Source organism: Salmo salar, chromosome 11 (assembly GCF_965601325.2).
Source record: "Salmo salar chromosome 11, fSalSal1, whole genome shotgun sequence".
NCBI lineage: Eukaryota > Metazoa > Chordata > Actinopteri > Salmoniformes > Salmonidae > Salmo > Salmo salar.
The window spans coordinates 77,831,683-77,850,402 of NC_138301.1; the positions used below are offsets into that span (position 1 = coordinate 77,831,683).

Here is an 18,720-nt window from a genome sequence, read left to right on the forward strand (position 1 = left end):
GGAAATTACAAACTTCAGAAGCCGTTTTAAACCTCAAATACAGTACAAGGTTTACATTTCCTGCATTGCAGGAAAGTTATCCTGCAACAGGTTGATAAATTGAAAGTCTACATCTGAAGCAGTGGTGGTCATCTGCATTGGTCATGGAGAGCTACAGGGTGTTCTAGGCTTTTGTTCCAGCCAGTGCTAATACACCTGAATCAACTAGTCTTATTTTCAAGACCTTGATTAAATATTATACAGGCCTATGTACAAATTTATGAAAAATAGTTGATGTAATCAATTATGAGTTTATATATTTGTATAGGCCTACCCTCTAATATTCTACATTTTGTCATCTACCCTCCAGAATGGTGCATGACCTGGATGTCAAAGTCATTGTCTACTCCCACTTTGGCAAGAACGTCCCTAAGACTCACAAGATGAGCCCCGATGCCTTCATCCAGATGGGACTACAGCTGGCCTACCACAGGTGAGTATACACACCATGCCAATTACATTTGAGTGCTAATTTCAATGACTGCAAAGAGCTGTGTCATGCCTGCATTATTTTACAATGACCAGTTGAGGGCACCAGATAGCAAAATATTCTCCAACCTACCTCCATTCCAACCGTAGACTGTACCAGGCCTGGAATTTCGTGATTTTAGGGGTAAGGCCATTTGGCCTTCAACAGGTGCCCAATCTTCCAGGGCACCAAGACCATACACCAAAATAGCCAATTAAATTCATTAGAAAAAAAAAGAAAAGAAAAAAAAAAACACTAGCTATGCTATTCTGTTAAGAAAAACACATGACCGGTCAAAAGTTTTAGAACACATTTTTACATTACATTTTAGTCATTTAGCAGACACTCTTATCCAGAGCAACTTACAGTAGTGAATGCATACATATCTTTTTTATTTATTTTCGTACTGGCCCCCCGTGGGAATCGAACCCACAACCCTGGCATTGCAAACACCATGCTGGCGTTGCAAACACCATGCTCTACCAACTGAGCCTACTCATTCAAGGGTTTTTCTTTATTTTGACTATTTTCTACATTGTAGAATAATGGTGAAGACATCAACACTATGAACTAACACATATGGAATCATGTAGTAACCAATAAAGTGTTCAACAAATAAAACTATTTTATATTTGAGATTATTCAAATAGCCACCCTTTCCCTTGATGACAGCTTTGCACACTCTTGGCATTCTCTCAACAAGCTTCATGAGGTAGTCACCTGGAATGCATTTCAATTAACAGGTGTAAGAGTTATTGATAAATCAGGAAAACAGATTTTACATGTCCATTAATTAAATCCTTTGTAAATCCAATACAAAATGGCTTATCACAATGTCCACCTAATGGCTCTGGTGGGCATTTAGCTACAGTGCATTCGGAAAGTATTCAGAGCCCTTCACTTTTTCCACAATTTGTTATGTTACAGCCTTATTCTAAAATGTATAAAATATTTTTTTTTTCATCAATCTACACACAATATCCTGTAATGACAAAGCAAATACATATATACACTTAAATACAGTTGAAGTTGGAAGTTCACACTTTAAAACTCATTTTTCAACAACTTATCAAATTTCTTGTTAACAAACTATAGTTTTGGCAAGTCGGTTAGGACATCTTTGTGCACGACACAAGTAATTTTTCCAACAATTGTTTACAGATAGATTATTTCACTGTATCACAATTCCAGTGGGTCAGAAGTTTACATACACTAAGTTGACTGTGCCTTTAACCCCTGAGCGGCCTCCAGCGAAAAATCATATCCCCATTAGCATAACAAAATAATATTTTTTTTTCTTCCATTTTTTTTCAAATTATATCGTTTTATAGATACACCGGTCCTGAATCGAACCACGTTGTCCGATTTCAAAAAGGCTTTACAGCAAAAGCAAAACATTAGATTATGTTAGAGGAGTATATCGTAAAAGTAGCCACATAGCCATTTTTCGACCAACCACATGCATCACAAATAACCAAAAAACAGCTAAATGCAGCACTAACCTTTGACAATCTTCATCAGATGACACACCTAGGACATCATGTTACACAATACATGCATTCTTTTGTTCGATAAAGTTCATATTTATATATAAAAACAGCATTTTACATCGGTGCGTAACGTTGACTATTTTCCCTCAAATGCATCCGATGAAACAGAGCTACAATTTACTAAATTACTATTCGAAAACATTTTTAAAAATGTAATATTGTCATTCTAAGATTTATAGATGAATCTCTTGAAAGCACCTGTAATGCCAGATTTAAAATTAACTTTACTGGGTAATCATACTTTGCGATGAAAGGGGATGCGATACTCTGAAAAATAGGCTAACGTTACAGGTCAGCGCCATCTTGGAACAATCGCATATCACATCTAGTCTTGTATACTATTGTCAATAATCCCTTACCTTTGGTTGTCTTCATCAGAAAGCACTTCCAGGGATCCCAGGTCCACAACAAATGTATTTTCGTTCGAAAAAATTACTCCTTTATGTTCCAAGAGCTTGTTCTTGTTAGCGCGTCTGAAGGCTGATCCAAATGCTCCATCGGCCGCGGGACAGCCATTTAGAGAAAATGCATTTTTTTCCCATTTAGGTTCATTCAAACATGTCAAACGTTGTATAACATAAATCTTCAGGGCGTTTTTCAACAAGAGAGCCAATAAGATTCAAGGAGGATGATTGCATTGTCTTTCAAAACGTTTCGAAAGGGGAGGGAAGCCAGGGCCGACGGCGTCATAATGGTGATGGCCCTCCTCATGTGACCAATTTCAACAGCGTCTCATTCATTCAGTTTTCACAGTATGAGACTCAAACCACTTAGTAAAGACTGGGGACATCTAGTGGAAGCCATAGGAAGTGGTCAATGAATCCTAACTCAGTGTGTTTTATAGGCAAAGTGCTGAAGTTGAGTCCGCAATTCAGAATTCCACATCCTGTTACGATCTGTCTCGGGGTTTTGGCCTGCCATATGAGTTCTGTTATACTCACAGACACCATTCAAACAGTTTTAGAAACTTTAGGGTGTTTTCTATCCACATCTACTAATTATATGCATATCCTAGCTTCTGAGTTTGAGTAGGAGGTTGTTTAAAATGGGCGCGTATTTTTTTCAAAAATCGCTGTAACGCCCCCTATCCTTGGCGTGCGTCAATTAAGTAAGGACAACAAAGTCAAGGTATTGGAGTTGCCATCACAAATCCCTGACCTCAATCTTATTGAAAATTTGTTGGCAGAACTGAAAAAGTGTGTGCGAGCAAGGAAGCCTACAAACCTGCCTCAGTTACACCAGCTCTGTCAGGAGGAATGGGCCAAAATTCACCCAACTTATTGTGGGAAGCTTGTGGAAGGCTACCCGAAACGTTTGACCCAAGTTAAATAATTTAAAGGCTATTTTACCAAATACTAATTGAGTGTATGTAAACTTCTGACCCACTGGAAATGTGATGAAAGAAATAAAAGCTGAAATAAATCACTGTACTATGACATTTCACATTATTAAAATAAAGTGGTGATCCTAACTGACCTATAACAGGGAATTTATACTAGGATTAAATGTCAGGAATTGTGAAAAACTGAGTTTAACCTGTTTGGGATAGGGGGCAGTATTTTCACGTCCGGATAAAAAACGTACCCGATTTAATCTGGTTACCACTCCTACCCAGTTACTAGAATATGCATATACTTATTACATATGGATAGAAAACACCCTAAAGTTTCTAAAACTGTTTGAATGGTGTCTGTGAGTATAACAGAACTCATTTGGCAGGCAAAAATCTGAGAAGGTTTCATTCAGGAAGTGGCCTGTCTGACAAGGTGTTGTTGTTCTTGCTTCTGTTTATTGAAGAGTCAGGATCTTAGCTGTAACGTGACATTTCCCACGGCTCTAATAGGCTCTCAGAGCCCGGGAAAAACCTGAACGATGACGAGGCAGCCTCAGGCTGAAACACATAATCGCCTTTTCCAAGTGGCCCATCAGAGGACAATGGAATTAAGCGCGTGCCCGATTCGACCCAGTGATATATTTTCCTTTGGCTGTTTATCTAATTGCAGATTCCCGGTCGGAATATTATCGCTTTTTTACGAGAAAAATGGCATAAATTGATTTTAAACAGCGGTTGACATGCTTCGAAGTACGGTAATGGAATATTTAGAATTTTTTTGTCACGAAATGCGTCGTGCTCGTCACCCTTCTTTACCATTCGGATAGTGTCTTGAACGCACGAACAAAATGCCGCTGTTTGGATATAACTATGGATTATTTGGAACCAAACCAACATTTGTTATTGAAGTAGAAGTCCTGGGAGTGCATTCTGACGAAGAACACCAAAGGTAATAACATGTTTCTTATAATAAATCTGACTTTGGTGAGTGCTAAACTTGCTGGGTGTCTAAATAGCTAGCCCTGTGATGCCGGGCTATCTACTGAGAATATTGCAAAATGTGCTTTCACCGAAAAACTATTTTAAAATCGTACATATCGAGTGCATAGAGGAGTTCTGTATCTATAATTCTTAAAATAATTTATGCTTTTTGTGAACATTTATCGTGTGTAATTTAGTAAATTGTTTGTAAATTCACCGGAAGTTTGAGAAATTGAAGTAATAGCATTTCTAAGGTATTTGAATAACGCGCCACAGGATTCCACTGACTGTTACGTAGGTGGGACGATTTCGTCCCGCCGACCCTAGAGAGGTTAACCTCTATGGGCTAGGCGGGACGAATTCGTCCCACCTACGTAACAGCCAGTTGAAGCCTGTGGCGCGATTTTCAAATACCTTAAAAATCCTATTACTTCAATTTCTCAAACATATGACTATTTTACAGCTATTTAAAGACAAGACTCTCGTTAATCTAACCACACTGTCCGATTTCAAAAAGGCTATACAACGAAAGCAAAACATTAGATTATGTCAGCAGAGTACCAAGCCAGAAATAATCAGACACCCAAGTGGCTCAGGTAGTGCAGCTCATCCAGGATGGCACATCAATGCGAGCTGTGGCAAGAAGGTTTGCTGTGTCTGTCAGCGTAGTGTCCAGAGCATGGAGGCGCTACCAGGAGACAGGCCAGTACATTAGGAGACGTGGAGGAGGCCGTAGGAGGGCAACAACCCAGCAGCAGGACCGCTACCTCCGCCTTTGTGCAAGGAGGAGCAGCACTGCCAGAGCCCTGCAAAATGACCTCCAGCAGGCCACAAATGTGCATGCTCAAACGGTCAGAAACAGACTCCATGAGGGTGGTATGAGGGCCCGACGTCCATAGGTGGGGGTTGTGCTTACAGCCCAACACCGTGCAGGACGTTTGGCATTTGCCAGAGAACACCAAGATTGGCAAATTCGCCACTGGCGCCCTGTGCTCTTCACAGATGAAAGCAGGTTCACACTGAGCACGTGACAAAGTCTGGAGACGCCGTGGAGAACGTTCTGCTGCCTGCAACATCCTCCAGCATGACCGGTTTAGCGGTGGGTCAGTCATGGTGTGGCATTTCTTTGGGGGGGCCGCACAGCCCTCCATGTGCTCGCCAGAGGTAGCCTGACTGCCATTAGGTACCGAGATGAGATCCTCAGACCCCTTGTGAGACCATATGCTGGTGCGGTTGACCCTGGGTTCCTCCTAATCCAAGACAATGCTAGACCTCATGTGGCTGGAGTGTGTCAGCAGTTCCTGCAAGAGGAAGGCATTGATGCTATGGACTGGCCTGCCCGTTCCCCAGACCTGAATCCAATTGAGCACATCTCGGACATCATGTCTCGCTCCATCCACCAACGCCAAGTTGCACCACAGACTGTCCAGGAGTTGGCGGATGCTTTAGTCCAGGTCTGGGAGGAGATCCCTCAGGAGACCATCCGCCACCGCATCAGGAGCATGCCCAGGCGTTGTAGGGAGGTCATACAGGCACGTGGAGGCCACACACTACTGAGCCTCATTTTGACTTGTTTTAAGGACATTACATCAAAGTTGGATCAGCCTGTAGTATGGTTTTCCACTTTAATTTTGAGTGTGACTCCAAGTCCAGACCTCCATGGGTTGATAAATTGGATTTCCATTGATTATTTTAGTGTGATTTCATTGTCAGCACATTCAACTATGTAAAGAAAAAAGTATTTAATAAGACCCTTTCATTCAGATCTAGGATGTTTTATTTTAGTGTTCCCTTTATTTTTTTGAGCAGTGTATTTTGGTACTCTTCCCCAGATCTGTGCCGACACAATCCTGTCTCGGAGCTCTACAGACAATCCCTTCGACTTCATGGCTTGGTTTTTGCTCTGATATGCGATGTCAACTGTGGAACCTTATATAGACAGGTGTGTGCCTTTCCAAATCATGTCCAAGCAATTTGTAGATGTAAAGGGGTGTGTAACTGGTGGCAGTGAAGTCAGACACAGGAGAGCAGAACTAGGTAATAGCCGAGCAGTTTAATTTCAAAACCAACGGCATAAAGAAATCATCAACATGGGTACAAAACCCGACGCACACCAGTAAACGTGCACAAGCACTTACAATTCCACACAAAGACATGGGGGGGAACAGAGGGTTAAATACACAACACTTAATGAGGGAAATGAGAACCAGATGTGTAGGAAAACGAGACAAGACAAATGGAAAATGAGAAGTGGATCGACGATGGCTAGAAGACCGGTGACGCCGACCACCACCCGAACAAGGAGAGGAACCGACTTCAGTGGAAGTTGTGACAGTAGAAACAGCTCAAGGAGGATCAATGTAAACAGGATGCACCTGAGCTCAATTTTGAGTCTCATAGCAAATGGGTCTGAATACTTATTTACATATGATAGTTTATTTTTTTGTATATTTGCAAAAATTAAAAAACTTTTAACTTTGTCATTATGGGATATTTTGTGTAGATTGAGGGGAAAACATTTTTTTATCCATTTTAGAGTAAGGCTGTAACATAAAAAAATGTGAAAAAGGTCAAGGGTTCTGAATACTTTCCAAATGCACTATTTCGCTGCAGACATACAATGAATGTCTTTTCCTTCATATCTGCTGAACCAAACACGACTCCACAGAATAAGAGATCTCTAATAGACATGTTTTGATTGGCAATAATTACAATGGAGCCATGTACAGCATCATAAACTGCTAGGATTATTATATACATATTATGTTTTTAGAAATGTTTACAAATGAATAAAAAATATGAAAGCTGAAATGTCTTGAGTCAATAAGTATTCAGCCCCTTTGTAATGGCAAGCCTAAATAAGTTCAGGAGTAAACATTTACAAAACAAGTCATAATAAGTTCCATGGACTCACTGTGTGCAATAGTGTTTAACATGATTTTTGAATGACTACCTCATCTCTGATGAATGACGACCCTGAGGCCAATGCTGACTTTAAAACAATCTTTACAGAGTTTAACAGCTGTGATAGGAGAAAACTGAGGATGGATCAACATTGTAGTTACAATATTAACCTACATGACAGAGTGAAAATGAGGAAACAGGTACAGAATAAAACTTTTACAAAACATGCATTCTGTTTGCAATAAGGCACTAAAGTAAAACTGCAAAAAAAATGACAAACTTTATGTCCCGAATACAAAACTTAAGGTTTTGGGCAAATCCAATACAACACTGAGTACCACTCCATATTTTCAAGCATGGTGGTGGCTGTATCATGTTATCGTTGTGCTTGTCATCAGCAAGGACAACAGAGCTTTTAAAGATAAAAAGAAACAGAATAGAACTAAGCACAGGCAAAATCCTAAAGGAAAACCTTTTTCATTCTGCTTTCCAACAGATACTGGGAGACACAGTCACCTTTAAGCAGGACAATAACCTATAGTAAAATACAAGGCCAAATATAAACTGGAGTTGCTTACCAAGACAACATTGTATTCCTGAGTGGCCTTGTTACAGTTTTCACTTCATGTCACGGGTGTAGACCAAAACGCAGTGGGTACATGAATGCTCATATTTAACTTTCATTTTTATGACCACAAACTAGACAGTCTTGTCATGCACACAGCAAAACAAGAACCAATCTCCCACAAACCCCAAAACAAACATACTCCTAATTATAGGACCTTCAATCAGAGGCAACGATAGACAGCTGCCTCCAACTGAAGGCCCCAACACCAATTAGAAAAAGATAGAAATACAAACAACTAGACAGAACATAGAAATAAACTAACCTAGAACAATAACCAAAAACCCCGGAATACATAAATCTAACACCCCTCTACAACACAACCACCATATAAAACAAATACCCCCTGCCACGTCCTGACCAAACTATAAGAACAAATAACCCCTTTACTGGTCAGGACGTGACACTTCAATTGGCTTGAAAATGTATGGCAAGACTAGAAAATGGCTGTCTAGCAACGATCAACTTGACAGAAGTTGAAGAACTAAAAAAAAAAAATGCAAATATTGTACAATCCAGGTGTACAAAACTCTTAGAGACTTACCCAGAAAGGCTCACAGCTGTAATTGCTGCCAAGGATTATTCTAACATGTATTGACTCAGAGGTGTGAGATTTGCAAAAATGTCTAAAACATGATTCATGATTCAGGAAAGTAGGTGTTTGTCGCAAGCCACGACTTCACAGGAGAGCCGTTTGAATGTTTTTATTTTTTTAAATCAAATGCGTTTTTTTCATTTTCCTTAATAACAAATGTGTATGCCATCTGTAAATACGAATACAATTCTTAAATTACGAGCCTTTTTGGTTAAGCCACAGAAAAAGATAGCAACCCTCCAACTAGCCATGATTGGCTGAGATAATGAGTGGGCTGGACATGCCGAGAGAGGAGTTCGGTTTGGACTATCATATAGAAGGCTTCGGTCTATTTGAGTTGGTCAGTCTGTGTTGGTAATCCTGTCGAACATGTTTTTTTTAATATCTATTGTGTAGTGGAGCTGCATAAGTGTTGCTCTCCACTTTCTGGGCGATCACGTTTTGAAATAAGTGGAATTAGAGTATGAGATGAGATGGAGAAAACACCTGTCACCAGATTACATCTTCAAACTAAGGGCAACTGTGGCATGGCATTCATGACAGGGAGACACGTCCATCATGCATGATGATGCTTGCAGGTAAGATAGTCTAGCGTTAGCTAGCTACATTTTCAGATATTACGTGTTTCTAATTTTGTCAGAAAGGGGTTTCATTTCAAGCTAAAGTGTACTGTTAGCTAGCTGGCTAACGTTAGCTGGCTGGCTCCCTAGCTGATGTTATTATTTGTTTCCCAGAGCCGTTTGCTTTACTAGTTAGAGCCTAATGCTACCTAGCTAATATTGAATCTGGTTGGTTAGCTCCCAGCATTTTCATGCAGGGTAGTAATGACATGATTTTGCAATGTGTTCATTGTTGTTTAACTAGCTAACGTTAGCTGGCTGGCTCATTAGCTAACGTTCCATGACGTGTGTGCTCTTACACATTGTTTACCTAGCTAGCTAGCTACATGTCTTAAGCTAAAGTGTACAACACCCGTTGAATATTGCCAGTGTCAGTAAACGTCTGCAAAAAAGCACAATTCAATTGTTGCCATCAGAGCTGGTTAGGCTGTTTTCATGTTATCCATAAGTAAACAAATCATTAACCAGAGTGTCAAGTGTGCGCTCTGAACGCTCCGAGAGCGAAACGACATGGGTGGGGCTAAAGCTTAAGAGGGTGTGAACGATGGTGAATGGGTGTAGACAAAGAAGAGCTCATCACTAGATACCAAAACATTCAAAGGCCATTTTCTCAAAACTGAGTTTGCAAGTTTATCAACTTTCAAAGCAGAATTACTTTCCCATTGTTCCTCAAAAATGTAGTGTATGATATACCATTTTGTAGCTCTACTTTTATCCAATATAAAAAAACACAATTTCAAAGTTTGCTACATAAGACCGAATCCAGGTGGTGAATCACAAATATCTAATATTCTATATACTTACTCAATCCACGTCATCCCCATTGGGACTTCAGTCCACAATGAGTTTATATCTGGGCATTCTGAGAAAGTGGCCAAACTACTGACTGTTGTGTATTTTGTTCAGCCAGAGGATGCAGCAGATTTTCCTGAGACCTCCACTGCTGAAAGTTTCCATCCGTCTCATGTCATTCTTGACAACATGCCAACAATCCAAAGCATACAATAAACCAATTTGAAATCGCTGTTGTATAGGTGGATATTTGTTTTGAGGCTGCTCAGACCTCCAGATGGGATGAGTTGGGCAAATACACAATGTGAGTTTTTTGGCAAAGTTTTGAGATCTTCCAGCTGGGAGAACAGGGTCCACTGATGTGGTTTTGGTCATAATCCAGTTAATGGTAATAAGGAAGAGGATCTGAGAGATGAAGGAACCATGTCTCACTCCAGACTTCACAGTGAATGACTCAGACTTGCCCAATCTTGAATAGTATACATTGAATTGGATCTCAACATCTTCCATAGTGTCACCATGTATACTACCAACAGCCTTGAAGTCTATGAAGTGAGATTGGGTAAGTGGGGCAGAGGAGGTTCCTAAGCGGAGGACCATCCTATAAAAATAGTGAAACATTGAAGTTATCCTTTTTAGATAAAACTATACTGCATATATTTACGTCATCATATAACTGATTAAAACACGCTCCTCGGGAACTACCCCTCCCAGTCCACCAGGTACTGGAGCCGACCCCCACGATGTCGGTAGTCCAGGAGGGACCTAACAGCATAGGCGGTGGTCCCCTCTATGTCCAGAGGAGGCGGAGGGGTGTCGCGGGGAACGGCATCAGCCAGAGGACCAGGAACCACTGGCCTGGGGAGGGAAACATGAAAGAAGGGTGAGATCCTGTAGTTTTTAACAGATAGGTTACATCATTGACACTCTGGAGAACCTTGAAGGGCCACACAAACTGGGGGCAAAGTTTCCGGCAGGGCAAGCGGAGTGGGAGGTTCCTGGCGGAGAGTCAGACGCAATCACCAAGATAGAACACGGGAGCCTCACTGTGGTGACGGTCCACCTGATCCTTTTAACGAACAACGGTGCGCTGGAGACTCACGTGGGACGCGTTCCACACCTCCTCTGCATGCCGAAACTGCAGCAGCCTCTGGCTCAGAGTTCACAGAGCAAGGGCCAGCTGATATCCCAGGACGCACCGGAAGGTAGTCAGCCCGGTGGAGGACTGACGAAGGGAGTTCTGGGCGTATTCTGTCCAGCGAAGGAACTGGGCCCACTCCCCCTGTCAGTCTTGGCAGTGACTCCTTAGGAACTTCCCCAGCTCCTGGTTGGTCCTATCCACCTGCCTGTTGGACTGAGGCCGGTACCTGGATGTGAGGCTGACCGTGGCCCCCAGCTTCTGCATAAAGGCTTTCCAGACCCGCGACATGATTTGGGGCCAACGGTCAGAAACAATGTCCTCCGGAAGGCCATAGTGCTGGAAGACTGGAATAGTGCCTCAGCCACCTGGAGAGCGGTAGGTAGACCAGAGAGAGAGATAAAATCGCAAGATGTAGAGAATGTCAACAACAACCATAATAGTGGTAAAACCATCAGAAAGGGGGAGATCAGTTACAAAGTCTATTGACAGATGTGACCAAGGCCGCTGAGGAACGGGAAGGGGAATTATTTCCCTGCTGGAGCGTGCTGGGGAGATTTGGATTGGGTACATAGGGAGCATGACTTGACATAGTGGGTGACATCCTGCACCATAGTGGGCCACCAGTACTTATCGGAGAGGGATTGGATGGTGCGGTTGATACCTGGGATGTGTGTGCCAATCTCTCACCCCCTTGGGAACATAGATACGCTCTGGAGGGCAGGTAGCAGGAGCGGTTCCTTCTCCAGAGACTAGTGGATGTTCACATCGACGTTCCAAAACACAGGGCCAACGATATGGGAGGACAGATTGATGGGCTGGAGGACACTCACAGGACCCTCCACCAACATGGAACCACAGGGTGCGGGAAAGCAGGTACACTGGCATCCTGGTCTCCAGGCAGTGATTGTTATCCTTGACCAGGAGATGGTGGGGTTAGTTAATGGAACACTTTAATAATGGCACTTTAATAATGTTTACATATCTTGCATTTTTTATTTTTTATTTAACTAGGCAAGTCAGTTAAGAACAAATTCTTATTTCCAATGATGGCCTAGGAACAGTGGGTTAACTGCCTTGTTCAGGGGCAGAACGACATATTTTTACCTTGTCAGCTCAGGGATTCGATCTTGCAACCTTTCGGTTACTGGTCCAACGCTCTAACCACTAGGCTACCTGCTGCCCCATTGCTCATCTCATATGTATATACTGTATTTTATACTATCTATTGCATCTTAGCCTATGCCGCTCTGACGTTGCTCATCCATATATTTATATATTCTTATTCCATTCCTTTACTTAGATGTGTGTGTATTAGGTATTTGTTGTGGAATTGTTAGATATTGCTGCACTGTCGGAACTAGAAGCACAAGCATTTCGCTACACTCCTGTTAACGATGTGTATGTGACCAATAAAATTTGATTTGATTTGACTTGGTGGTGCACATGTGGCCTATAGTCTGTTTTAGAGAAATGTCATCATCGACTATTGTAAGAGCTTTCATTGTCTGCTTATGCCCCCTTTATTTATTCTACAGTTCTGACTTGGTGTCTGTAAGAACGGCCCATGTTCTGAATTCTGTTGTCGTACATTTAAAAAGTGCTGAACAAATAGTAATAATGACTACGTCTGTCCTAGCTCTTAATCAAAATTACTGATTACCTCTTATCCACTCTTCGTCCCCTTATGCCATAGTTCGTACATCTCAGTTGTCAGTAGAAACCACATTTGTTTAATGTTGTGTAGTGTAATGACTTTGCTGGCATGCATAAAAATAAATGTGTAAGCCCCATCAAGATTTACATGGAAAAATATCCACTGAACATATGATGTAGTTAGCTAAAATACAGAGCTTGCGAAAGTATTCTTCCCCCTTGGCATTTTTCCTATTTTGTTGCCTTACAACCTGGAATTAAAATAGATTTTTTGGGGGTTTGTATCATTTCATTTACACAACATGCCTACCACTTTGAAGATGAAAAATATTTTTTCTCGTGAAACAAACAAGATAACAAAACAGAAAACTTGAGCGTGCATAACTATTCACCCCCCCCCCCCCCCCCCCCAAAGTCAATACTTTGTAGAACCACCTTTTGCAGCAATTACAGCTGCAAGTATCTTGGGGTATGTCTCTATAAGCTTGGTACATCTAGCCCCTGGGATTTTTGCCCATTCTTCAAGGCAAAACTGCTCCAGCTCCTTCAAGTTGGATGGGTTCCGTTGATGTACAGCAATCTTTAAGTCATACCACAAATTCTCAATTGGATTGAGGTCTGGGCTTTGACAAGGCCATTCCAAGACATTTAAATGGTTTCCCTTAAACCACTCAAGTATTTCTTTAGCAGTATGCTTAGGGTCATTGCCTTTCTGGAAGCTGAACCTCCATCCCTGTCTCAAATCTCTGAAAGACTGAAACAGGTTTCCCTCAATAATTTACCTGTATTTTGCACCATCCATCATTCCTTCTATTCTGACCAGTTTCCCAGTCTCTGCTGATGAAAAACACCCCACAGCATGACGCTGCCACCACCATGCTTCACTGTGGGCATGGTGTTCTCGGGGTGATGAGAGGTGTTGGGTTTACACCAGACATAGCATTTTCCTTGATGGCCAAAAAGCTACATTTTAGTTTCATCTGACCAGATGGTGCCCCTTTCATTCAGAATAGCATATGTCACGGTATAGCTCTACTGCTCTCTGGGACTATTTCTGGTTCAATACAGGCCAAACTGAGGGGGCTGCACTTACATACAATATTAATATTGATTTACAGTCTATACTCCAAACAAATGTTATGTTCCTAACCATGTAGTGGGCCACATACTTACTGTCAAAAATAAGAGTTAGCCTTAAATAACAGGTACATGACAAGATGTTAATATGATGAGCATAGAGATATAGGTGCATGGGGCATGGATGCACAGGAATTTGTGTAACATTCACGTTCCAACTCAGGGTCTTCACTTCTGGTTCTATAGAGCCCTGATTGAACCGATCAACTAATCATCGAGATTTGAATTATCTTGTCACGTCCTGACCATAGAAAGATGTTATTTTCTATGGTAGAGTAGGTCAGGGCGTGACAGGTTCTTTTTCTATGTATTCTATTTCTATGTTGTCATGTTCTAGTTTTGTATTTCTATGTTGGGTTTTGTTTGGGATGATCTCCAATTAGAGGCAGCTGGTCCTCGTTGTCTCTAATTGGAGATCATACTTAAGTAGGGGTTTTTCTACCTGAGTATGTGGGAGATTGTTTCTGAGTTAGTGTATGTTTCTACTCTGCGTCACGTTTTTTTTTTTGGACTTTAGTTTATGTTTATGTATTGCATAGTTTCACAGTGTAAATAAAATGTGGAACGACATACATGCTGCACTTTGGTCCGCTTCTCCTTTCGACAACCGTGACATATCTGAACCACTGTTATAGTACTAGGCTGGAAGGAAAGCCTGCACACACTGAGCCTCTCCAGGACTAGGAGAGAAGAACACTGTTATATCTTATCACAATCTTCCATTATACAGCTGTAATTACTCCATATTTAGTGTGACTATCATAATTAGTGCTTTGAGCATAATGCAGGAAAAATGTACCACAGAATCTAAATTGTTTTGGTTCTAAACATTTGAAATAAAAATAAATGACATAAATGTATTATTTTTTTCTTTACCACGGTACTTTTCACCTCAACAGGAGCCTATGACTAAGTCTACGGGCTTAGTTAATACTACTCTGCCTGGTCTCGAATAGGTTTTGCCATGCAGGAGGTTAAAACCTGCCAGAAGCTGAACTGTAATCCTCTGGGTTCCTACAAACACACAGAAAGCCCCATGCAGGAAAAGCTCAAGGGAGACAAGGACCCATTAAAACCAAAATTCGATGCAACAACCTGCCTTCTGGCGAGCCAGCAAAGTGTTCCTCCATGAGTGGTCCTCCATCTTTCTTAACCCACTACTGCCCCAACCCCCACCACTGCTGCTACCACCCCATCCCAGCATCCATTACGCTGACAGGAGAGTTGGAGGAGGAGGAGGTTGTCAGGAGAGATCGCTGGCCCTCCCGAAGGCCCCTGCATAACTTTTGGTGCTGCCATGGCAACCCCAATCTGCTGGACACTTTTTGGGGGAAGTCATGTGTTTACCAGTCACTTTCCCAGACTCGGGGGTAGAGTGCACACACACATGCACACGCAAGAAAGAAATTCCTAAATGCTTTCCGGTATCCAAGGTTTGCCAGTGGCAGGTGTGTAAATATGTATTAAAGAGTGTGTGTGGCTGCTCTAGACAGTAGAATGAATGAAAAACACAATAGCCTGTAGAGACCCCAGGAAGGACCCTGTGGCTTCTCTTTGAGTCTCGTTAGAACCTTTTGGACGCTGATTGCTTATTGCTGAGCTATTTACTTTTGCAGATGTCTTTACGTTACAGATCTAGCCGGAAGCTCTGCCTGTTGTGACAGAGCATTCAGCTTGGTGATCAAGGGGTTTCTCTTTGCCTGAAAATAACACTGATTGATTAGATGCTCTCACAATAGGAGACTTTATCATGGACTTTATCATGAGGTTCCATTGTCAAATTAGGTTTGTATTTCATACAATATACTACGGATAACCAAGTCCCAAGCCTAGCCCCCATGTAATCGTGTCTAAATTCTGGATTCCCATACCGCTAGGTTGGGGGACAGAACCATGCTGATAACTTGCAATAATCGTAGGCCTTAACAAGGATTTGTAACAAAGACATCCTCTTTCCAAAGTGAATATATCACCACCCTGAATCTTTTCCAAACAGCCTGTAGTTGTCACGTCAGTTCATCCCAGACAAGTTCAGGTGCATCCTGTTTCTATTGATCATACTTGAGACCTTTCTACAACTTGATTGGAGGCCACCTGTGGTAAACTCAAGTGATTGGACATGATTTGGAAAGGCACACACCTGTCTATATAAGGTCCCACATTTGACAGTGCATGTCAGAGCAAAAACCACGCCATGAGGTCGAAGGAATTGTCCGTAGAGCTCCGAGACATGATTGTGTCGAGGCACAGATCTGGGAAAGGGTACAAAAAATGTCTAAAGCATTGAAGGTCCCCAAGAACACAGTGGCCTCCATCATCCTTAAATGGAAGAAGTTTGGAACGACCAAGACTCTTCTTAGAGCTGACCGCCCGGCCAAACTAAGCAATCGGGAGAGAAGGGCCTTGGTCAGGGTGGTGACCAAGAACCTAATGGTCATTCTGACAGAGCTCTAAAGTTCCTCTGTGGAGATGGGAGAACCTTTCAGAAGGACAACCATCTCTGCAGCTCTCCACCAATCAGGCCATTATGGTAGAGTGGCCAAGCCGGAGCCACTCCTCAGTAAAAGGCACATGACAGCATGCTTGGAGTTTGCCAAAAGGCACCTAAAGGACTCTCAGACCATGAGAAACAAAATTCTCTGGTCTGATAAAACCAAGATTGAACTCTTTGGCCTGAAAGTCAACTGTACCATCTGGAGAAAATCTGGCACCATCCCTACAGTGAAGGATGGTGGTGGCAGCATCATGCTGTGGTGATGTTTTTCAGCGACAAGGACTGGGAGTCTAGTCAGGATTGAGGCAAAGATGAGCTTTGCTGCACAGCTATTCCAGCCAGAGCCCGGACTTGAACCCAAATGAATATGTCTGGAGAGACCTGAAAATAGCTGTGCAGCAACGCTCCCTATCCAAATTGACAGAGCTTGAGAGGATCTTCAGAGAAGAATGGGAAAAACTCCCCAAATACAGGTGTGCCAAGTTTGTTGCGTTATCCCTAAGAATACTTGATGCTGTAATCACTGCCAATGGTGCTTCAACAAAGTACTGAGTAAAGGGTCTGAATACTTATGTAAATGATATATTTACGTTTTTTTATTATTATAAAATAGCAAAATTAAAACCTGTTTTTACTTTGTCATTATGGGTTATTGTGTGTAGATTGATGAGGAAAAAAACTATTTAATCAATTTTAGAATAAGGCTGTAATGTAACAAAATGTGGAAAAATCAAGCGGTCTGAATATTTTCCGAAGGCACTATACATCTAGACTGATGGACATTTTGGCAAAGCCATAATGGTGACTTAGTTTCAGTAGGGTGAGTCTATGCCGTTCACATTCCAAAGTGACTCTCTCCGTAGCACGTGTTCACCTGCTCCATGTAGATCTGAATGGCTACCTCTCTAATACCTTGTTTTCAATACAGTGGAGGAAGTTCCATTGAATTAAAACTGACGGGCACATTATTGTAGGAGACTATAACAGGAGTCAGGCGCAGGACAGCAGAGATGAGTAATAAAAGTAACTTTACTCAAAATTACCAAGTACATGCAGTAATACCAAGCCCATCGGTGATGGCTAGAAGGCCGGTGACGTCGACCGCCGAACGCCGCCCGAACAAGGAGAGGGACCGACTTCGGCGGAAGTCGTGACAGTACCCCCACCCCAACGCGCGGCTCAAGCTGTGCATCGACACCGACCTCGGAGACGACCCGGAGGACGAGGCGCAGGGCGATCCGGATGGAGACGGTGGAACTCTTGCAGCAACGAAGGGTCCAAAACGTCCTCCACCGGCACCCAGCATCTCTCCTCCGGACCATACCCTTCCCACTCCACAAGGTACTGAAGGGCCCTCGCCCGACGCCTCGAGTCTAGTATGGCTCAAACAGCATACACGCTGGAGCCCCCTCGATGTCCAGAGGGGGCGGAGGAACCTCCTGGAGTGGACCAGCCACCACCAGCCTGAGGAGAGACACATGGAACGAGGGGATAATACGGTAATCTGGGGGGAAGTTGTAACCTGTAGCAAACCTCGTTCAGTCTCCTCAGGACTTTGAATGGCCCCACAAACCGTGGGCCCAGCTTCCGGCAGGGCAGGCAGAGGGGCAGGTTTCGGGTCGAGAGCCAGACCCGGTCCCCCGGTGCGAACACCGGGGCCTCACTGCGGTGGCGATCGGCGCTCGCCTTCTGACGCCTCACGGCCCATTGCAGGTGTACATGAGCGGCGTCCCAGGTCTCCTCCTAAAACGTAAACCATTCGTCCACCGCAGGGGCCTCAATCTGGCTCTGATGCTAAGGTGCCAGATCCGGCTGATACCCCTGTATGCACTGGAAGGGAGAGAGGTTAGTGGAGGAGTGGCGGAGCGAGATTTGGGCCATCTCTGCCCAGGGGATGAACGCCGCTCACTCCCCCGGTCGGTCCTGGCAATAAGACCACAGAAACCTACCCACATCCTGGTTTACTCTCTCCACCTGCCCGTTACTCTCGGGGTGAAAGCCCGAGGTAAGGCTGACCGAGACCCCCAGACGTTCCATGAACGCCCTCCAGACCCTTGATGTGAACTGGGGACCTCGATCAGCCACTATATCCTCAGGCACCCCGTAGTGCCAGAAGACGTGTGTAAACAGGGCCTCCGCAGTCTGTAGGGCCGTAGGGAGACCGGGCAAAGGAAGGAGACGGCAGGACTTAGAGAACCGATCCACAACGACAAGGATTGTGGTATTACCCTGTGAGGGAGGAAATCCACTGATAGGTGCGACCACTACCGTTGTGGAATGGGTAAGGGCTGTAACTTCCCTCTGGGCAAGTGCCTAGGGGCCTTGCACTGGGCGCACACCGAGCAGGAGGAAACAAGGTGGACCACCAGTACTTCCCACTAAGACAA

The 18,720-nt window shown here is 43.2% G+C and overlaps 1 pseudogene; it reads left to right on the forward strand.

Annotated features, from left to right (window-relative positions):
* The first annotated feature begins 350 nt into the window (after positions 1-350).
* The window catches only part of LOC106562998 (protein crumbs homolog 2-like), a 52,739-nt pseudogene continuing 34,369 nt past the window's right edge, over positions 351-18,720 (forward strand).